The following is a 17,950-nucleotide window of genomic DNA, read 5'->3' as shown; positions in this document are numbered from 1 at the left end:
TCAGGAGCATGCCCCCAGCACAACTTGAACTGTGCTGGTCGTTCATGCAAATGACACATTTCATTGTAAATTTTGATGTTTCAACATGTGACAAATAAAGCTGTAATCTATGCAACTGTAACGCTATTATTGATTTTACTTGTACTACCTCAATGCACTGTTGTAATGAAATGATCTCTATGAATGGCATGTAAAACAATATTTTTCACTCTAACTTGTACATGTGCCCGAGGCTGTGCTCTCTAGTTTCCAGTAAGATGATGCAACGGCCTCTCTGGGTCCACCTAAAGGCGCAATTTTTCTGTCCTTTAAGTCTTCTTCCGGATCACAAGACAATGCTGGTTATCAAGAATATCAAGTCCTGCAGTCTATCTCACTAGCAAGTTCCTAGATCGCGGCAGAACTGGACCATGCCTTTTCAGCCACCCAGAGGGGAATGCCCCATCAGTGGTGGTGCGTTAAAGCAGTGCGCAGTCCTACGCATGGTGCCGGTGATCGTCTTGGACATTTTTCCTGTGATCGCAAGAGCCTCTTGGACATTGGTGATGTAGAGTACTGCAAGTCTGATTTATTGGTGAGACAGACAGTGCGGGAGCCACGTGGCCTCAGTTGTAGTGCGGTCCAGGCCCTCCGGCCTTGTGCTCGCCTGTTGCAGCTGCTGGGGAAGAAAGTACTAGATCGGGCTGTGTGCCACTGGGTTCCACACTAGGCTGGAGGTTGGCCCCTCCCATCGGTGCTGTCCTCAGTGTTCACTCGGCTAGAGACAAGCAGGATCGTATTCATCTGGGGCAGCACTGTGCAATATGGAGAACCTCTGTGGGCTATTCTTGCTCCAGGACAACATCCACACACCATCAGCCTATAGGCCATGGCACTCAGAGACTTGGGCTATATTAATGTTTTAAACATATTTTCTAACTATGTTTTTCTACTATTATAATTAGATGTGCTATATGTGCTGTGTGCAGTGTGTGACTGTTGGTCCTGTGTTAACCACCTTGGCCCTAGAGGAATATCGTTTCATTTGGCTGTATTCATGTGTATGGTTGAATGACAATTAAATTTGAACTTGAACTTGATGTGACAATAATAAACCAACTTACTAATTTATTAAGACAATCTTCTCAAGGGCAGTGATGGAAGGGTAATAGATGCTGGTTTGTCCGTGTGCCCATGAATGGAGTTAAAAAGTATTACAGACTTCTGCATTCAGTCTGTTCTGGCTTAGTATTAATCCTCATTTAATGCAATCCATCATCAGCTACCATAATTCTGCTGTTTTGGCTTTAAGTTTTGTAACTTCCAGAGTACATCTCTTTTCGGATCCCCCTAGATCTTAAAGTCATTTGCCATGTAACCAACAGCCACCCACACAGCTGTGCCGACCCTACACCCACCAACTCTCAATTAAAAAAAAGACTGATTTATTGAGCTACAGCATGGCCCTTTGAGCTGAGCCACCCTGCAAAGGCTGAGTGAACCCTAACCTAATCATGGGATAATCTACGCTGACCAATTAACCTACTAACTGGTACATGTTTGGTCCGTGAGAGGAAACTGAAAGAGCCGGAGAAAACTGACACATTCCACGGGGAGGATGCATGGATGCCTTACAGATTACGTCAGAACTGAGCTCCAGACTCTGACGCCCCAAGCTGTGACAGCATTGCGCTAACTGAGACACAATTTCCAGGAAGAATAAGGGTTGTCTTCAGGATTCTTCCTAATCTCCAAACCAACATCTCCTCAATTGGGTGGCATGAACATCAATTTCTCTTATTTCTGATAACCACTCCCCCATGGCACCCCGCTTTTATCCCTTCTCCCACTGGCCCCATTCACTCCTTCTCTTTCCTCTCCCCAACCCTTATGACCTGCCCACCACCTATATGTTCCTCTCTCTGCTTCACCTACTAACACAGTTGTTCTACTCGACTTGCCCCTGCTTTACTCACTTTTTACTTATGACTGTGAGAATAATTACAGCTCCAATGCCATATTTAACTTCACTTACAAGACCACTGTTGTTGGCTGAATCAAAGGTCGTGATGAATCAGCATATAGGAGGGATGGTGCCACAACAACAATCGCTCATTCAACATCATCAAAACCAAAGAGTTGATTATTGATTACAGGGAGTTCATGAGCCAGGGGACTGAAGGTGGAGAGGGTCAGTAGCTTTAAATTCCTTGGCATTATTATCTGTCCTGGCACCAGCATGTAAGTATCATTACAAAGAAGACACAGCAACACCTCTACTTTCTTAGAAGTTAACACAGATTCCGCATGACATCTAAAAGCCTGACAAACTTTTATAGGTGAGCAGTGGAGAGCAAACTGCCACACATTTCAACTCCACTCCCCACTCCCACACTGACATGCCTGTCCATGGCTTCTTCTACTGCCACCTTGAGGCTAGGCGCAAATTAGAGGAACAGCATCTCATAATCTGCCTTGGTCATCTCCAATCGGGTGGCATGAACATCAATTTCTCAAACTTCTGATAAGCACTACCCCATGTTACCCCCCTTTTATCCCTTCTCCCGCTGGCCCCTTCACTCCTTCTCTTTCCTCTCCCCAACCCTCATGACCTACCCTCTGCTTCTCCTCCTCACCTCCTTCCTTTATTCCATGGTCCACAATCACTCCTCTAGGATTCCATCTTCTTCAGTCCGTTGTGTCTTCCACCTATCATCTTCCAGCTTCTTGCATCACTCCCTCTCTCCCATGCGTCACCTGCCTATTACCTGGATCCACCAATGACCTGCCAGTGCTTGCAGTAGCCCTTCCCTCCACCTTTTTATACTGGCTATCTTCCCTCTATCTTTCCAGTCCAGTTGGAGGGTCTCACTCCAAAACGTCAACTTCCCATTTCCCTCTATGTATGCTGACTGACTCACTGAGTTCCTCCATCATTTTCTGTGTTACCTCAAAAATAATTTATTGGCTCTCAAGTATCTCTGGTCTAGGTGAGATCATGCCTCAAGACGACAGCATTTAACACCAAGGGCTCTCACCATCCAGTCCATGCCCTCTTCTTGTTTCTACCATCTGGGGGGGAGGGGAGGTACAGTAACCTGAAGACCCACATTCAACCAATCAGAAAGAGCTTCTTCTCTTCCATCACCAGATTTCTGAGTGGCCAATAAACCCATGAGCAGCACCTTGTTATTTCATTATTTACACTATTAGATTTTGTAATGGAAGGTAATTACATGTACATGCCAGATAAGTCAGCGACAATAAATCTGATTCTGAGTCTCCAGTCAGGAAAAGGTGGATGGTGACAAGAGCCTTTCACTTTTTCTTTCATTGACATAGTCACAATACTTTTTTTTACAGATTTTACTCATTTTAAGATATTGAAGCCGGTATATAAATGTGTTTCAGTGTAATTACTGAGAAGATCTGTGAAACGATGTGCAAATGAGATATTGCTGTATTATTCTGTTGGATTAGATTGCAACATTGACATTTTTCTTGTAGTTTAACTTATAATTTATAAAATCACATGTGCATGTGTAATTGTTCTGAGAATTTTCAGTAATTTTACAATAGCTGATTCTGTATTTTCCTAGAACTTTCCCTGCAAAGTGTGCCATGTCACTCAATTTTGAATGTGCTTTAATTCCTCTAGTGTGCCACACTCAGTGGCTACTGTATTAGGCACCTCCTGTACCTAATAAAGTGGTTACTCAGAATCTGTTCATGGTCATTTGCTACTGTAGCCATTCTACTTCAAGGCTCAACAAGTTGTGCATTCAGAGAAGCTCTTCCGCACACCACTGTTGTAACATGTGGTTATTTGAGTTCTGTCACATTCCTGTCGGCTTGACCCATTCTGTCCATTCTCATCTGACCTCGCTCATTAACAAGGCTTTTATGCTCACAAAACTGCCACTCACTGAATGTTTATTTTAATTTTTTGCACCATTCTCTGTAAACTCTAGAGACAACAGGAATTCTGCAGATGCTGGAAATTCAAGCAACACACATCAAAGTTGCTGGCGAACGCAGCAGGCCAAGCAGCATCTGTAGGAAGAGGCGCAGTCGACGTTTCAGGCCGAGACCCTTCGTCAGGACTAACTGAAGGAAGAGTGAGTAAGGGATTTGAAAGCTGGAGGGGAAGGGGGAGATGCAAAATGATAGGAGAAGACAGGAGGGGGAGGGATAGAGCCGAGAGCTGGACAGGTGATAGGCAAAAGGGGATACGAGAGGATCATGGGACAGGAGGTCCGGGAAGAAAGACGGCGGGGGGGTGACCCAGAGGATGGGCAAGAGGTATATTCAGAGGGACAGAGGGAGAAAAAGGAGAGTGAGAGAAAGAATGTGTGCATAAAAATGAGTAACAGATGGGGTACGAGGGGGAGGTGGGGCCTAGCGGAAGTTAGAGAGGTCAATGTTCATGCCATCAGGTTGGAGGCTACCCAGACGGAATATAAGGTGTTGTTCCTCCAACCTGAGTGTGGCTTCATCTTTACAGTAGAGGAGGCCATGGATAGACATGTCAGAATGGGAATGGGATGTGGAATTAAAATGTGTGGCCACTGGGAGATCCTGCTTTCTCTGGCGGACAGAGCGTAGATGTTCAGCAAAGCGGTCTCCCAGTCTGCGTCGGGTCTCACCAATATATAAAAGGCCACATCGGGAGCACCGGACGCAGTATATCACCCCAGTCGACTCACAGGTGAAGTGATGCCTCACCTGGAAGGACTGTTTGGGGCCCTGAATGGTGGTAAGGGAGGAAGTGTAAGGGCATGTGTAGCACTTGTTCCGCTTACACGGATAAGTGCCAGGAGGGAGATCAGCGGGGAGGGATGGGGGGGACGAATGGACAAGGGAGTTGTGTAGGGAGCGATCCCTGCGGAATGCAGAGGGGGGGGGAGGGAAAGATGTGCTTAGTGGTGGGATCCCGTTGGAGGTGGCGGAAGTTACGGAGAATAATATGTTGGACCCGGAGGCTGGTGGGGTAGTAGGTGAGGACCAGGGGAACCCTATTCCTAGTGGGGTGGTGGGAGGATGGAGTGAGAGCAGATGTACGTGAAATGGGGGAGATGCGTTTAAGAGCAGAGTTGATAGTGGAGGAAGGGAAGCCCCTTTCTTTAAAAAATGAAGACATCTCCCTCGTCCTAGAATGAAAAGCCTCATCCTGAGAGCAGATGCGGCGGAGACGGAGGAATTGCGAGAAGGGGATGGCGTTTTTGCAAGAGACAGGGTGAGAAGAGGAATAGTCCAGATAGCTGTGAGAGTCAGTAGGCTTATAGTAGACATCAGTGTAACCGTTGTGCGTGAAAATCCCAGGAGATCAGCAGTTTCTGAGATACTAAAACCACCTCATCTGGCACAACAATCATTCCATGGTCAAAGTCAGTTAGATCACATTTCTTCCCCATTCTGAACAAGCACTGCACCTCTTGATCACGTCTGCTTGCTTTTATGCATTGAGTTGCTGTCATGTTATTGGTTGCATTAATGAGCAGCAGTTTAGGTGTAACAAAGTGGACACTGAGTATAGCTTTTCGTATAAGATGACTAGTATATTGTTGACTTTTCTGTCAGGAAACGTGGAGGAGGCTTGACCCAAAAGCAGAGAAGTGGAGACAATTCAGCGATGAATGATAACTTTAATAATAGACTGCAAAAGCATCGAGCCGTGATGGTCCACAAAACCAGAGAGAACAGAAACTTAACACCACAGGCAACAAGGTAACTGAAGTCTAGGTGCAATTGGTTGAGGGTGGGTGATTCAATGGGTGAACAAGATGTATGGATGGGAACTGAATTTAAATGAGTTGGAAATGAGTAGCAGGTGACTCCTGTTAGCTGGGTGGGGACTACGAGTTACCTGCCTGTACAAGCCTGTTATTTCCTTTGTTCTTCATCCTCACTTTCCATTGTCCTTACAGTCCAGTGAGATGCTTTATTTTATTGTTATGAACACCTAATAAAACAGCTATACTGTATTTAGGTGGCGAGGTGGAGATACCATTTCTACCAAAGGAGGTGTAAGACACTCCTTCCCTCTGCTAGCCTGCAGGTCACCCTTGGGCAAGGTGTGACACCTCCTTAGCCCTCTGATCAGGATCATGTGAAGCCACGGGAGCAGGTGGTGGATGGTTGTATGAACAGCTGGTGCATATTATAAGTCCTGGTTATGTTACCACTAATACCAGTCAGACAATCTCTGAAGAGTATTGATAACAGCTGGGGTCACCCGTCTTGTAAAGACACTGCCCAGAAGAAGGCAATTGCAAGCCACTTCTATAGAAAAGATTGCGACGTGGCACATAACAAACAAATACTTACACCTTACTTGCACAACTTACACCTCATTCTTGACTCAGAATCAATATCACCAGATCCAACAATCCCTACATCTCCTGGGTGCTAATGCAACATGCCACCAGTCTGCAGTTCCAGTGCCCAGACTGAAGGTGGCAGCCTGAGCACGTGTTGGCACGACAGTGCTATCATGTACCAGGAGAGATTTGCAAAGCATCCAAGGTACTGAACTGAAGCTAAAGGTGTAGGAGTATGTCAAAGGACTGAGGTGTGGCAAATGTGATGGGAATAGGACTGTTTGACCTTCATCTCATTTGTTAATGCAAAATGTAGTAGAAAAAGAATTAATAAGTCAGGAAGGCTTGCATTAAAGTAGAACCTGGGACTTCAATTCAAGTAATTAAATACATTTGCAGCAATTTTTAGATAAAGTAAACGATAGTAACTATTAAATCATCAGAATTTTCATAAACACCCATCTGTTCATGAATGTCCTTTGGGAAGGAAATCTGCCACTCTTATTCAAGTCCTTTCATAGTAATGAGAATACTTTGAAGCCACTCTCAGGTTGGAGGAGCAACACCTCATATTACATCACGGTAACCTCCAATCTGATGGCAAAAACATTAATTTCTCTAATTTCTGGTAATTTTTCTCCCCTCCTCATCTCCTTCTCCAGCCATGGTGGAGCAGGCTCAATAGGGCGAATGGCTTAATTCTGTTCCTCTGTCTTATGGTCTTTCCTATTGTCTCTCATGTGTGGATATCTTGGGTTCTGCTGGCACCGACCCTGCATTGGATGCGTTAGATTGATCCTGTAAGTCTTTGTCACTACAATATGATATATTGCTTGCAAATCTCTTGCTATTTGCATTATATTTTGCCTCTAATTTCTTGCATTTGATATTTATGTATTTCTATAGCTACTTGATCATTATGTATTTATCTTTCACATGAACAAACAGATCAGGAGTTGACCACTCAACCCTTTGAGCTTGCTCCAGCATTCAATAAAATTGTGGTTAACCTAATGTTTGTATCTACACTCCACAATACCAAGACTCAAAAATATCCCTTACTTACTCCTCTCCATAGATGCTGCCTGACCTTCTGAGTTACTCCTGCATTTTGTGTTTTCCAGCATCTGCAGAATCTCTTGTGTTTAAGGTAGATGATCACAATCATTTTCCAGTTTAAGGGAGTCCAGATTCTAAGGTGAGGGGGATCTTAGAGGCAACTTTTTCATACAGTGGACAGTGTATTTGGAAAAGTCTGACTGGAAAGCCCATAAGACCATAAGACGTAGGAGCAGAATTAGGTCATTCTGACTATCAAGTCTGCTCTACCATTCCATTATGGCTGACATATTATACTTCTCAACCCCATTCTCTTGCCTTCTCCATAGCCTTTAACTCCCATACTAATAACGAACATATCAACCTCCACTTTAAATATATCCAAGACTTGGCCACCATAGCTGTAAGTAGCAATGAATTCCATAGATTCACACCCCCTAGCTATAGAAATTCCTCTTCATCTCAGTTATAAAAGAACGTCCTTGACTTCTGGTGCCCTCTGGTCCTAGATTCCCCCACGATAGGAAACATCCTCTCTACGTCCACTCTATCAAGGCCTTTTCAATTACATTGAAAAGGCAATTAGATAGGTACATGGACAATGAAGTATTGGAGGGATATCAACCAAACACAGGCATATGGGAAAAGATCAAGTAGGCAACTTGAACAAGTATGGACAAGTTGTACCAAAGGGCCTACTTCCTTGCTGCATGATGGTGTGACATCATCGACAAACAATGATGTTAGTTGATGGGCGGGACAATAAGAATTTGGAAAACAAACGATGGGGAAATTAATCCAACCAGAGCTGGCAACTCTCTGGAGGTTGTTGTCTTGTGCAGTGCGTTTAACTGAAGGTATTGTCATCAGATGAAGGAGATAGCTTTTAGGCAGCAGAGCGAAAACTTGAATCTGCAGCTAATCACTTGCCTGTCACCAGGGAAATGCTGACAGTAAGGTGGCTGATGAGCAGGAACTAAGTAAATATGATCCTTATTTCCAATCACTGGACCATGCAGGGTGTTACAGCTCTGTTCACTTCAACAGATTACATGTACAAACCACACTTAGACGTATGTTTTCAAAGACATATTCCACCTGATTTTGGTGATTTATGGTTTAATTTAGATAATTAATATCTAAAACCAATTAATTAAAGAGAGCCAACAAATTTCAAATTTTCTTCATCACACACCCACAAATCTTTTTCTACACATCAGTGAGAAGGTGTCCATAGAGACATTAAGGGGGATATCAAAGGCAACCAGGCAATAAATTGCCAAATGCGCTTTCCAGTCAATCATGAAGAGAACAGGACTGTGAAGAAGAGGGGAGTGTGACAGGAGAGCTGATAAACTGAGCACCTGACTTATAGTGAATCAACCTGACTTCATCACTGGCAGCTTATTGAGATTCTGTGAACCACCAGATTCAAGAAGCGTTACTTCCTTTCGGTCATTTGCATCTTAAACCGACCTGCACAATCCTAACTGCTAGCTTAACATAGCAACACTCGGACCATTTTCCTGCACGAAGGATTTTGGTTTGTTCCAATTGTGTTCTCTCTTGTATAATTTTGCATAACTTATCAATAATTTATAGAACATAGAACGTGGAACAGAACAGCATGGGAGCAAGCCCTTCAGTCCACAGTTTTGTGCTGAACCATTTAAATTAGTAATCAAATGGGCAACCATATTAAACTCTTCAGCCAACACAATGTCCGTATACTTCCATTTTCCTCATATTCATGCGCCAATCTAAACATCTCTTAAAAGCCCTTTATGTATCTGTCTCTTCCACTGCCCCAGGCAGCACATTCCAGGGACCCACCACTCTCTGTGTAAAAGAACTTACCTTTCACATCTCCTTTGAATTACCTCTCTCACCTTAAATGCATGCTGTCTGGTTTTAGACATTCCAACCCTGTAAAAAAGATACTGAGTTGTCTATATATCTATGCCTCTTATAATCTCATAAGCCTGTATCAGATCTCCCCTCAGTTTCTCTTGTGAATGTTGTCACTCTCGTGGCTGTGCTCCTATAATGCTGCTGCATGTCAGAGTTTCCTATCCATACATCGGCATGTGACAATGAACTCAACTTTGACTTTGACTTGGACTTACACTTTCACCTGTGAGATGAAGGATTGTGGCATGAAATCCAACATGAAGTCTCATGTTGAAGACAGCAGTCAGCGAGTAGAGGGAGAGGTCCGTGAGTTTGGGCCAGGGACTGAATGTGGAAGCCTGATGAGTCCGGGGCCAAAGACTGGAGGCCCAAAGGTGGCCCGACCTGGGGTTGCAGGCCTGTCTGTGTGTGTGAGGAGGTGGCTGGGTTGGAGAATTGGAAAGGGGTTTGCTGCTGCTTGTGCTGTTCTGGTGAAAATTGTGGGCATACTATCTTGGCACCAGAATGTGTGGCAACACTTGCGGGCTGCCCTCAGAACATCCAGGGGTATGTTGGCTGTTAATGCAAACCCCACACATTTGTCTGCATGTTTCGATGTGATAAGTAATTGTGAATCATCACATGGAATCACAGGTTGGCTGAAGTTGGGATGGCACCACAAGGGGGTAGCTCTTTCACTCACAGAGGCCCAACTACGGTCCTGGCCTTGGTTGCTGTCTGTGTAGAGCTTCAGGTTTTCCCTCTGACCACGTGGATGTTCCTCCAAGTGCTTCAATTGCTTCTCAAATCCCACAGACTTGCGCATAGGTAGATTAATTGGCCATTGTAAATAGCCCTTTGTACATAGGTGAATAGTAGAGCCTGGGACAATTTTATAAATAGGATTAGTGTAAGTAGGAGGTTGATAATGTGGACTTGGTGGACTGAAGGGCTATTTTCCATGAAGTGCGTGACACCTACATACAGCTAAGATTCTTCACTGTACACGCAACATTACCAGCTCCTATTGCTTCAACATGTTGACAGTGAAGAGGGAGAATATAATATAAAGTGATGAAATGTCAGGTGTAGCTTAGCGCCGGAGACACTCCTGTCACTTCGTCAGGAAGATGTACATTCAGATCTCACCTCCAGAAGCCCAATTAAAAAAACCTTGGAAGACGCCCCAAAGCACAAAACAGAAATGATAGATCTCCAACCTGACAGCATGATTTCTAATTCCTCTAACTTCCAGTCATTTGTCCACCCTCTCCCTCCTCTCCTTTTCCATTCTCAAATCTGGTTCCCCTCAACCCTTCTCTTCTCGTCACCTGCCGATCACCTCATTCTTCTTCAGCCCTTTGCTTATTCCGCCTAAAACCTCCCAGCTTCTAATGACACACTCCTCACTCACCCACTCACCATCCTCACCTGTTTTAACCTATCACTTGCCAGCTTATATTCCTTCTCCTCTACCCTCCCCCAACCTTCACATTCTGAATTCTTCCATCTTCCTTTTCCTTCCTGATGAAGAGTCTCAGCCCCAAACGTTGGCTCTTAATTCCTCTCCATAGCTGTTGCCTGACCTGCTGAGTACCTCCAGCATTTTGTGTGCGTTACTCTGGATTTCCAGCATCTACAAAATTTCTTCTGTTAATGATTAGAACATTGCAAGGTCGTGTGTGTTGCCATTGGAAACAATGTTTTGCTAAAGATGAATCCTGTTTAAAAAAAAAGCAAGATAGTTTTTCTTTGTGCTCTAGTCCAAACTTGTCCCCAAAACAACATCAATAAAATAGCAGAATATCATTTGTTCATTGAAGTGGGATGTGCATTTAAAGGAGAGATTGAGAGAATACTTCCTTTCTTTCAGAAGGTCCTGATATTATGAAGGTGGAAACTATGAACTCGCTTTCAAGGACTCTTCATCTCATGTTCTCAGTACTTATTAAGGCACCTGATGACCTGTGCATGCCCCTATTTCTCAAAGTCAGTGCCATATTGCTATTAGAAAGATCTCTCCAAACTGGCTGTTTACGTTTTTCTATTTATACATTCATGTGTGTATATAGGGTGCCACAGTAGTGTAGTGGTTAGCGCGATGCTATTACAGCATGGGGCATCAGCTAGGTTGGAGTGCAATCCCAGTGTCCTTTGTAATGAGACTCTGTATACCTCCCCATGAAACGCCTGGGGTGCTCTGCTTTCCTCCTACAGTTCAAATACATACCAGTTAGTAGGTTAATTGATTATTGTAAGTTTTCCCGTGATTAGGTTAGGGTTAAATCTGGATTGTTGGTGGTTGCTGGGTGGCGTGGCTTGAAGGGCCAGAAGGGCCTATTCCACACCGTGCATTGCCATCAAGGCGAGTGAGTGTTTATTGCCCTGTGCTTGCTAAGTTGGTGGTGAGCTGTGTTCTCGAATTTCTCTGATCTTTCTGCTGAAGATACCTCACCCCAGTGCCTCAGTGTAAGGAGCTACAGGATTTGTATGGATATAAGGAGGGACTTGCATTTTTTGCCCATCCTCAATATGGGCAATTAAGGATAAGCGATCACCTCAATTCTTAATTGAATTTGCTGGATAACTCAAGTTGAACTGGAAAACTTGATCAAATCAATTGATCAATTGACTTGAACTTTTTTTGTATTTAGAGGTACAGCATGGAATAGACCTTTCTGACCCTTCAAGTAAAGCAGCCCCACAACCCCAAACAACACCTGATTTAACCCAAAGCCAGGATAATTTTCCACGACCAATTAACCCACTAACCGGTACATATTTAGACTGTGTGAGGAAACTGGAGCGCCCATACAAAATCCATGGATTCCAAGGGGAGGGCGTAGGAGGTACAGACTCTTTACAGAAGACATCGGTATTTAAGTTCAAGTTCAGGTTTATTATCATCTAACTGTACAACCAAATGAAATAGCGTTCCTCTGGATTACAGTACACCCACACGACATATATCACACACAACACATAAATCAAAATATTATACTATAAACAAGATTACAAAACATAATTCAAAATGCATGTAGTCAAGCACAGCATAGTGAGAGAGTAAACAGCAAACAGCTCACTCTCCTACTGATGAGACCTTGGTGGTGGCAGGGTATTAATTAGTCTCACAGCCTGAGAACAGAAGCTGTTGCACGGTCTGGCAGCCCTAGTCCTGGTGCTCCTGTACCTCCTTCCTGACAGTATTGGGTCAAAGTGATTGTGAGATGGGTGGTAGGGATCACCAACAATGCCTTGGGTCCTTCATCTATAAAGCTTCCAGCAAATGTCACAAATCATCTTGGTGGTTTTTATTGTCCTCTGTAGGGTCTTGTGGCCCAAAGCTTGCAGCTTCTGTACCACACAATGATGCAGCCAAACAGTACACTCTTGATGGTACTCCTGTAGAAAGTTATTAGAATGGGTGCAAGGAGACTTGCACACCTCAATCACTTCAGAAGGTGTGCCTTCTTGACTAGTGAGGAGATGTTGTGGGTCCAGGATGGATCATCCATTACGGGCACACCAAGGAACTTTGTGCTCTTCACTTTCTCAATGGCAGAGCCAGTGAATTGCAATGGAGAGATGTTGACCTGTGTCTTCCTGAAGTCGACAATCATCTCCTTTGGCTTCTCCACATTACCTCCAAAATCTAATCTCTGATGGCCCGAGTTGTAATAGCATCGTGCTAACTGCTATGCTACTGTGGTGCCCTGAACTTGATGGTCAATTTCAAAATGAACACCACTATCATGGTCTGGAGTCACTCATAGAGTGCAGAATGCTTGCAGATTTCCAGAAGTTTCTTAACAAACTATAGAGTGCCTCAGCACAGAAGCTGGCCCTTTGTCCCATCCACTCTGAGCTAAGCCTTTGTTCTGTCTAATCTCATTGTCCCACAACTGGATCATAGTCCTCCATACTTCTCCCATCCACATACTTAACCAAACTTCTCTTAAATGTTGCAACTAAATCACATCTACCACCTCTGCTGGCAGCTTGATTCACTACATACTAAGTGAAGATACTGCCCTTCAGGCTCCTCTGACCTCTTTCATTAATGACGCATTTCCACCCATAGAACTGATGCCCACAGGACACCCTTTGTCTTCTGCACCATCTTCTGTAAGCTCAAGCGAGTGCTGTATGTGAAAATCCCAGGAGGTCAGCAGTTTCTGAGATACTCAAATCACCCCACCTGGCACCAACAACAATCATTCCACAGTCGAAGTTACTTAGTTCACACTTCTACCCCATTCTGATATTCGCTCTGGACAACATCCAAACCTCTTGACCATGCCTGCATGTTTGTGTGCATTGAGTTGCTGCCACATGATTGGCTGATTATATATTTACATTAATGAGCATGGGTTCAAGTGTACCTATTAAAGTGGCCAAAGAGTGGCCAGAAATGCATATTGCATCTTTAGGACAGTCTAGAGTTTTTAGACAGTTTCCTAACCCAGAACTAACTTAGCCTAAATCTGCTTTACTCCTAAAATGCCATGTTTCCAGTCATCTGCCAATAGGCGAGAATATTAGCCATAAATAAATACTTGAACGTCACAAACAAAATGCTTGAGGAGCTCAGCAGGTCAGGCACTATCTATGGAGGGAAATAGAAAAATGGCCCAGACTCTTCTTCAGAACTGGATAGGAAGAGAGAAGAAACTCAAAGAAGTAGGTGGGAGGTGGGCAGAGGAAAGGTGAGGAGTACAGTCTGACAGATGATAGGTGAGACCAGGTGAGGGGGAAGGAGGGATGATGTGAGAATCTGGGAGGTGAAAGGGCTATACAACACTATGGCACAAAAACAGCCCTTTGGCCTATCTTCTCTATTAATCTGTCTAGTCCCAATGACAACTACCTGCCATACCCTTCCCATCCATGTACTTATCCAAATTTCTCTTAAATGTCAAAATCGACCCCACATCAATCACTTCTACTGGCAGCTCGTTCCACATTTTCACCACCCTCAAGGTGAAGAAGTTCCCCCTCATGTTCCCCTTAAACATTCCACTTTTTACCACTAACCCATGACCTCTAGTTCTAGTCTCACCCAACCTCTGTGGAAAAAGCCTTCTTGCATTGACCTTATCACTACCCCTCAAAATGTTGCATATCTTTACCAAAGATAAAGTGTTGAAGAATAAGGAATTGGATGGAAGAGAACAGGGAACCATGGAATAGACTGAAGGAGGTGAGACACCAGAGGAAGTTCCTTATTTCATATTCAGTAGATTATGGGCCATTTGACTGAGCTCATCTAAGCTTGCCACTGGAGTCTCCTCCCAGTCTTTTTCCACTATCCCCACTCTCGTTTCTTTCCATTCATTCATCCTCCAGGTTGTTAGATTTCAGTTAAGTGCATCCCTGCTATTCCCCTCACCTGCTCTGTGTGGTACCAAGTTCTGTATTCAAACTACCAGCAGGGAGTTTAAAATTATGATTAGCTTGAAGAAAACATCTTATGTTCTTTTTGTCTGTGTATATTTAGCTTAAGTAGTGAACGGTGGTTGTATCATTAGTGGCAGGGAGAAATTATTGAGCCAAAGAGAGTGTGAGAGAGATGAATTAGCTCACAGACTTGTAACCACACAACGCCTGAGGCAGTTGCAGTTAATGATTGTACAATATCTCTGCTGGTATTAATTCTTCTCTCTCCTGCTGTTGGACTTGTTGATATCCTCAAGACAGTTGTCCCAGTAACATCATTGGGCACTTACAGGTAGAGTGAAAACATTTGTCAGTAATGAACAGGAAGCATGGAAATTAAAAGGCATGTACAAACAGGAAAAGAGAAAAAAAATGAAGAGTTAATAGCAGACAAAGAGCTTCATTTTTTATTCATTCATGGGAAATGCCTGCAGGTTTTGCCATTCCCCACAGTCCTTGAATAGCTTGCTCTGTATTCAAGATTTAAAGATTGGCTTTAATTGTCACATCGAAACATACAGTGAAATATGGCATTTGTAACAATGACCAAAACAGTCTGAGGATGTGCTGGGAACAACCCAGAAGTGTTGTCAAGCTTCTGGCACCAACGTAGCATACCCACAACTTACCTTATACACCTTTTGAAGTAGAGGAACCTGCAGCACTCGGAGGAAACCTAGACGGTCATGGGGAAAACGTACAAACCCTTACAGGCAGTGGTAGGGATTGAATTTTGACTGTGATCGCTGGTGCTGTAAAGTGTCAGGCCAACCCCAATGCCTCTGTGCCCCCCATAAAAGATAAGAAAAGATCACATATATTGTACTTCCCTAGGAGAGGTTCTGTGGGCCAAATGAATGATGTTGTAGTTTGAATATATATTTTTTCACTTGTTAAGGAATATACCCATTCACAGTAGAAAATGAAATGTAATAGAATCAATGGAAAAACTACACACAAACTGGGACTACCAAGCAACCAATGTGCAAAAGAAGACTAGCAGTGCAAATATATAATAATAATAATAGTCCACACAAGCATATGCAATTCAGATAAGAAGTATACGTCACTAAACTTAAATGAGAACACAACCCAGAAAAATGAAGACATCATCACGATAGAAGAAAAAGTTAACCCACAGAAGATTCCCCCACAATCTGAGCAGACTAGATGTCAACAAGGAAGAATCGAACACCAGGGTCAGAGTTGGAGACCTCTTCCCAGAAACAGAAGGGTTCCTTGTGGTAATGAACACAAAAATATCAAAACTACTTAATAAAAGACCAACAAATTCAAAATGATAAATGCAGAAAATGCCTAGTAAAACCAGAAACAGTACGACACAATACAGGATCTTGCAGCAATCTGATTACTTACAATGGTGCAATCAAGTGGCAAACATCATTCACCAAATTCTTGCTTTAAAATGCGAACTCATAAATGAAATCACACCTTTCTATAAATACAAGCCTGGTCCAGTTTTAGAGTCAGAATCCCACAAATTATATTATGACTGATCCATTATTACAGATAGGATAATCCATCAATAACTGCCTGGATATAATATTACAGGATAAACAGCAAGATCAACTTACTTAATAGATATGGCCATTCCAAACACATGTAACTTATAGAAATAAATAAGTGAAAAACAGTATGTTAATTAAAAGAGGAAATTGAAAGACTATGGAACATGAACAGGGTATACATTGTCCCGACAGTATTATCTATAACTGGTATCATCCCAAAGAACACTACACAATACCATTGAACAAATTGGACTGCACAGCAATATTCCTGTAAATCTCCAGAAAGCCACAATAATAAACACCACTAGAATAGTCCGAAAGTTTCTAGCTATTGAGAAAAGAGCGTACATGTTTATGCCCATACCTCAGGTTTTACCAGTTTGATCTGAGAAAAATTAATAATAATAATAATAATAATAATAATAATAATATACTTTTATCAGCGAAAACTGGATTCAACCCTTCATGGAAACAAATGATACACAACACTAAACTTAAATGAAAGCACAACCCAGAACAATGAAGAAATGATCGCTATAGAAGAAAACGATAACCAATGGAAGAGCATGACCCTCCATGGAAGACATACCCACAATTTGAGTGTACTAGATGTTGACAAGGAAGCTTTGAATACCTAGCTCAGAGTTGGGAGAGCTCTTCCCAGAAACAGAGGTGTTCCTTGTGACAATACAGGACAAGATGTTTAACACAAAAATATTCTCAAAAATACATAATAAAAGACCAACAAACTCAAGATGAAAGATGCAGAAAATGCCAAGAGAAACCAGAAACAATCCAACACATTACAAGATTCTGCAACAGTTTAACTCAATCTGATTACTTACACATGAATGAAATGGATACTCCTGGAACTTCAAATGAGGATGCCTATAACGTCGACAATACCCCAACTAGGAAGTGACCAAATGGGTTACCCATTCATACATTCAAAATCTCTCTGAAATGATGGCCCAACTACTCCAAAAATATAGAATTTTCGTCATGAGTAAGCATTGAGGAGAGTACTTTGGAGACTAAAAGAACAAAACCAAGCTACTGGACAAGACCAATGTGGTCTACAAAATCCAATGTGGAGACTGCAGCAAATATTACCTTGGTAAAACTGGGAGAAAACTATCTATAAGGATCCACGAACATCAACTGGTTGTTAAGCTGTAAAGCGGCATGACCAACTCTCCCCTGTGTATGCTCATGAAGATCCAGAGGTTCACAAATTCAACTGGGCATCAGTGCAAATCATGACACAAGCAAATACGTGGCATGCTAGAGAATTCCTAAAAGCATGGTTTTCTGTGAACAATTCTGTAAACAACTGTGTAGACCTCAATCCTATTTATGAGGCAATATCGTCAAAATTCCAGATCACAAAGCACAAAGTGTGCCATGCAACCAATCCGTGATGAGATTTCCTCCCCACCTCACAACTGAGTTTCCAAAATGATGACTAATCAGCTGATTGATACGTATATAAAAGCCAAGCATTCGAAGGAGGCACCACAATTAACAGTGTACTGATAATGTCTCCTCATATGGCAATGAAATGTTTGCAAGTAAATTGTCAAGATCGGAGAACAACTACACTCAACCATCAACCACCTGAGCTACACATTTTCTGAATTATTTGCATTTCTTAATCAGTTAGGTGTTACATTTTTGCAAAGGTTTTTCCAAAAAAGAAAAGAAACTACAAAGTTAGAATTGTCCTTTCAGCAATTT

The 17,950-nt window shown here is 42.8% G+C and overlaps 1 protein-coding gene across 1 annotated transcript in view; it reads right to left on the bottom strand.

Annotated features, from left to right (window-relative positions):
• LOC134346865 (contactin-associated protein-like 5) overlaps positions 1–17,950 on the bottom strand; it is a 1,591,243-nt gene that overhangs the window by 117,255 nt on the left and 1,456,038 nt on the right. The window lies entirely within an intron of this gene.

This window comes from Mobula hypostoma, chromosome 5 (genome assembly GCF_963921235.1).
Source record: "Mobula hypostoma chromosome 5, sMobHyp1.1, whole genome shotgun sequence".
In the NCBI taxonomy this organism is placed as follows: Eukaryota; Metazoa; Chordata; class Chondrichthyes; order Myliobatiformes; family Myliobatidae; genus Mobula; species Mobula hypostoma.
The sequence above is the reverse complement of the archived record's forward strand: the minus strand, read 5'-3'. Positions and strand labels throughout refer to the sequence as shown.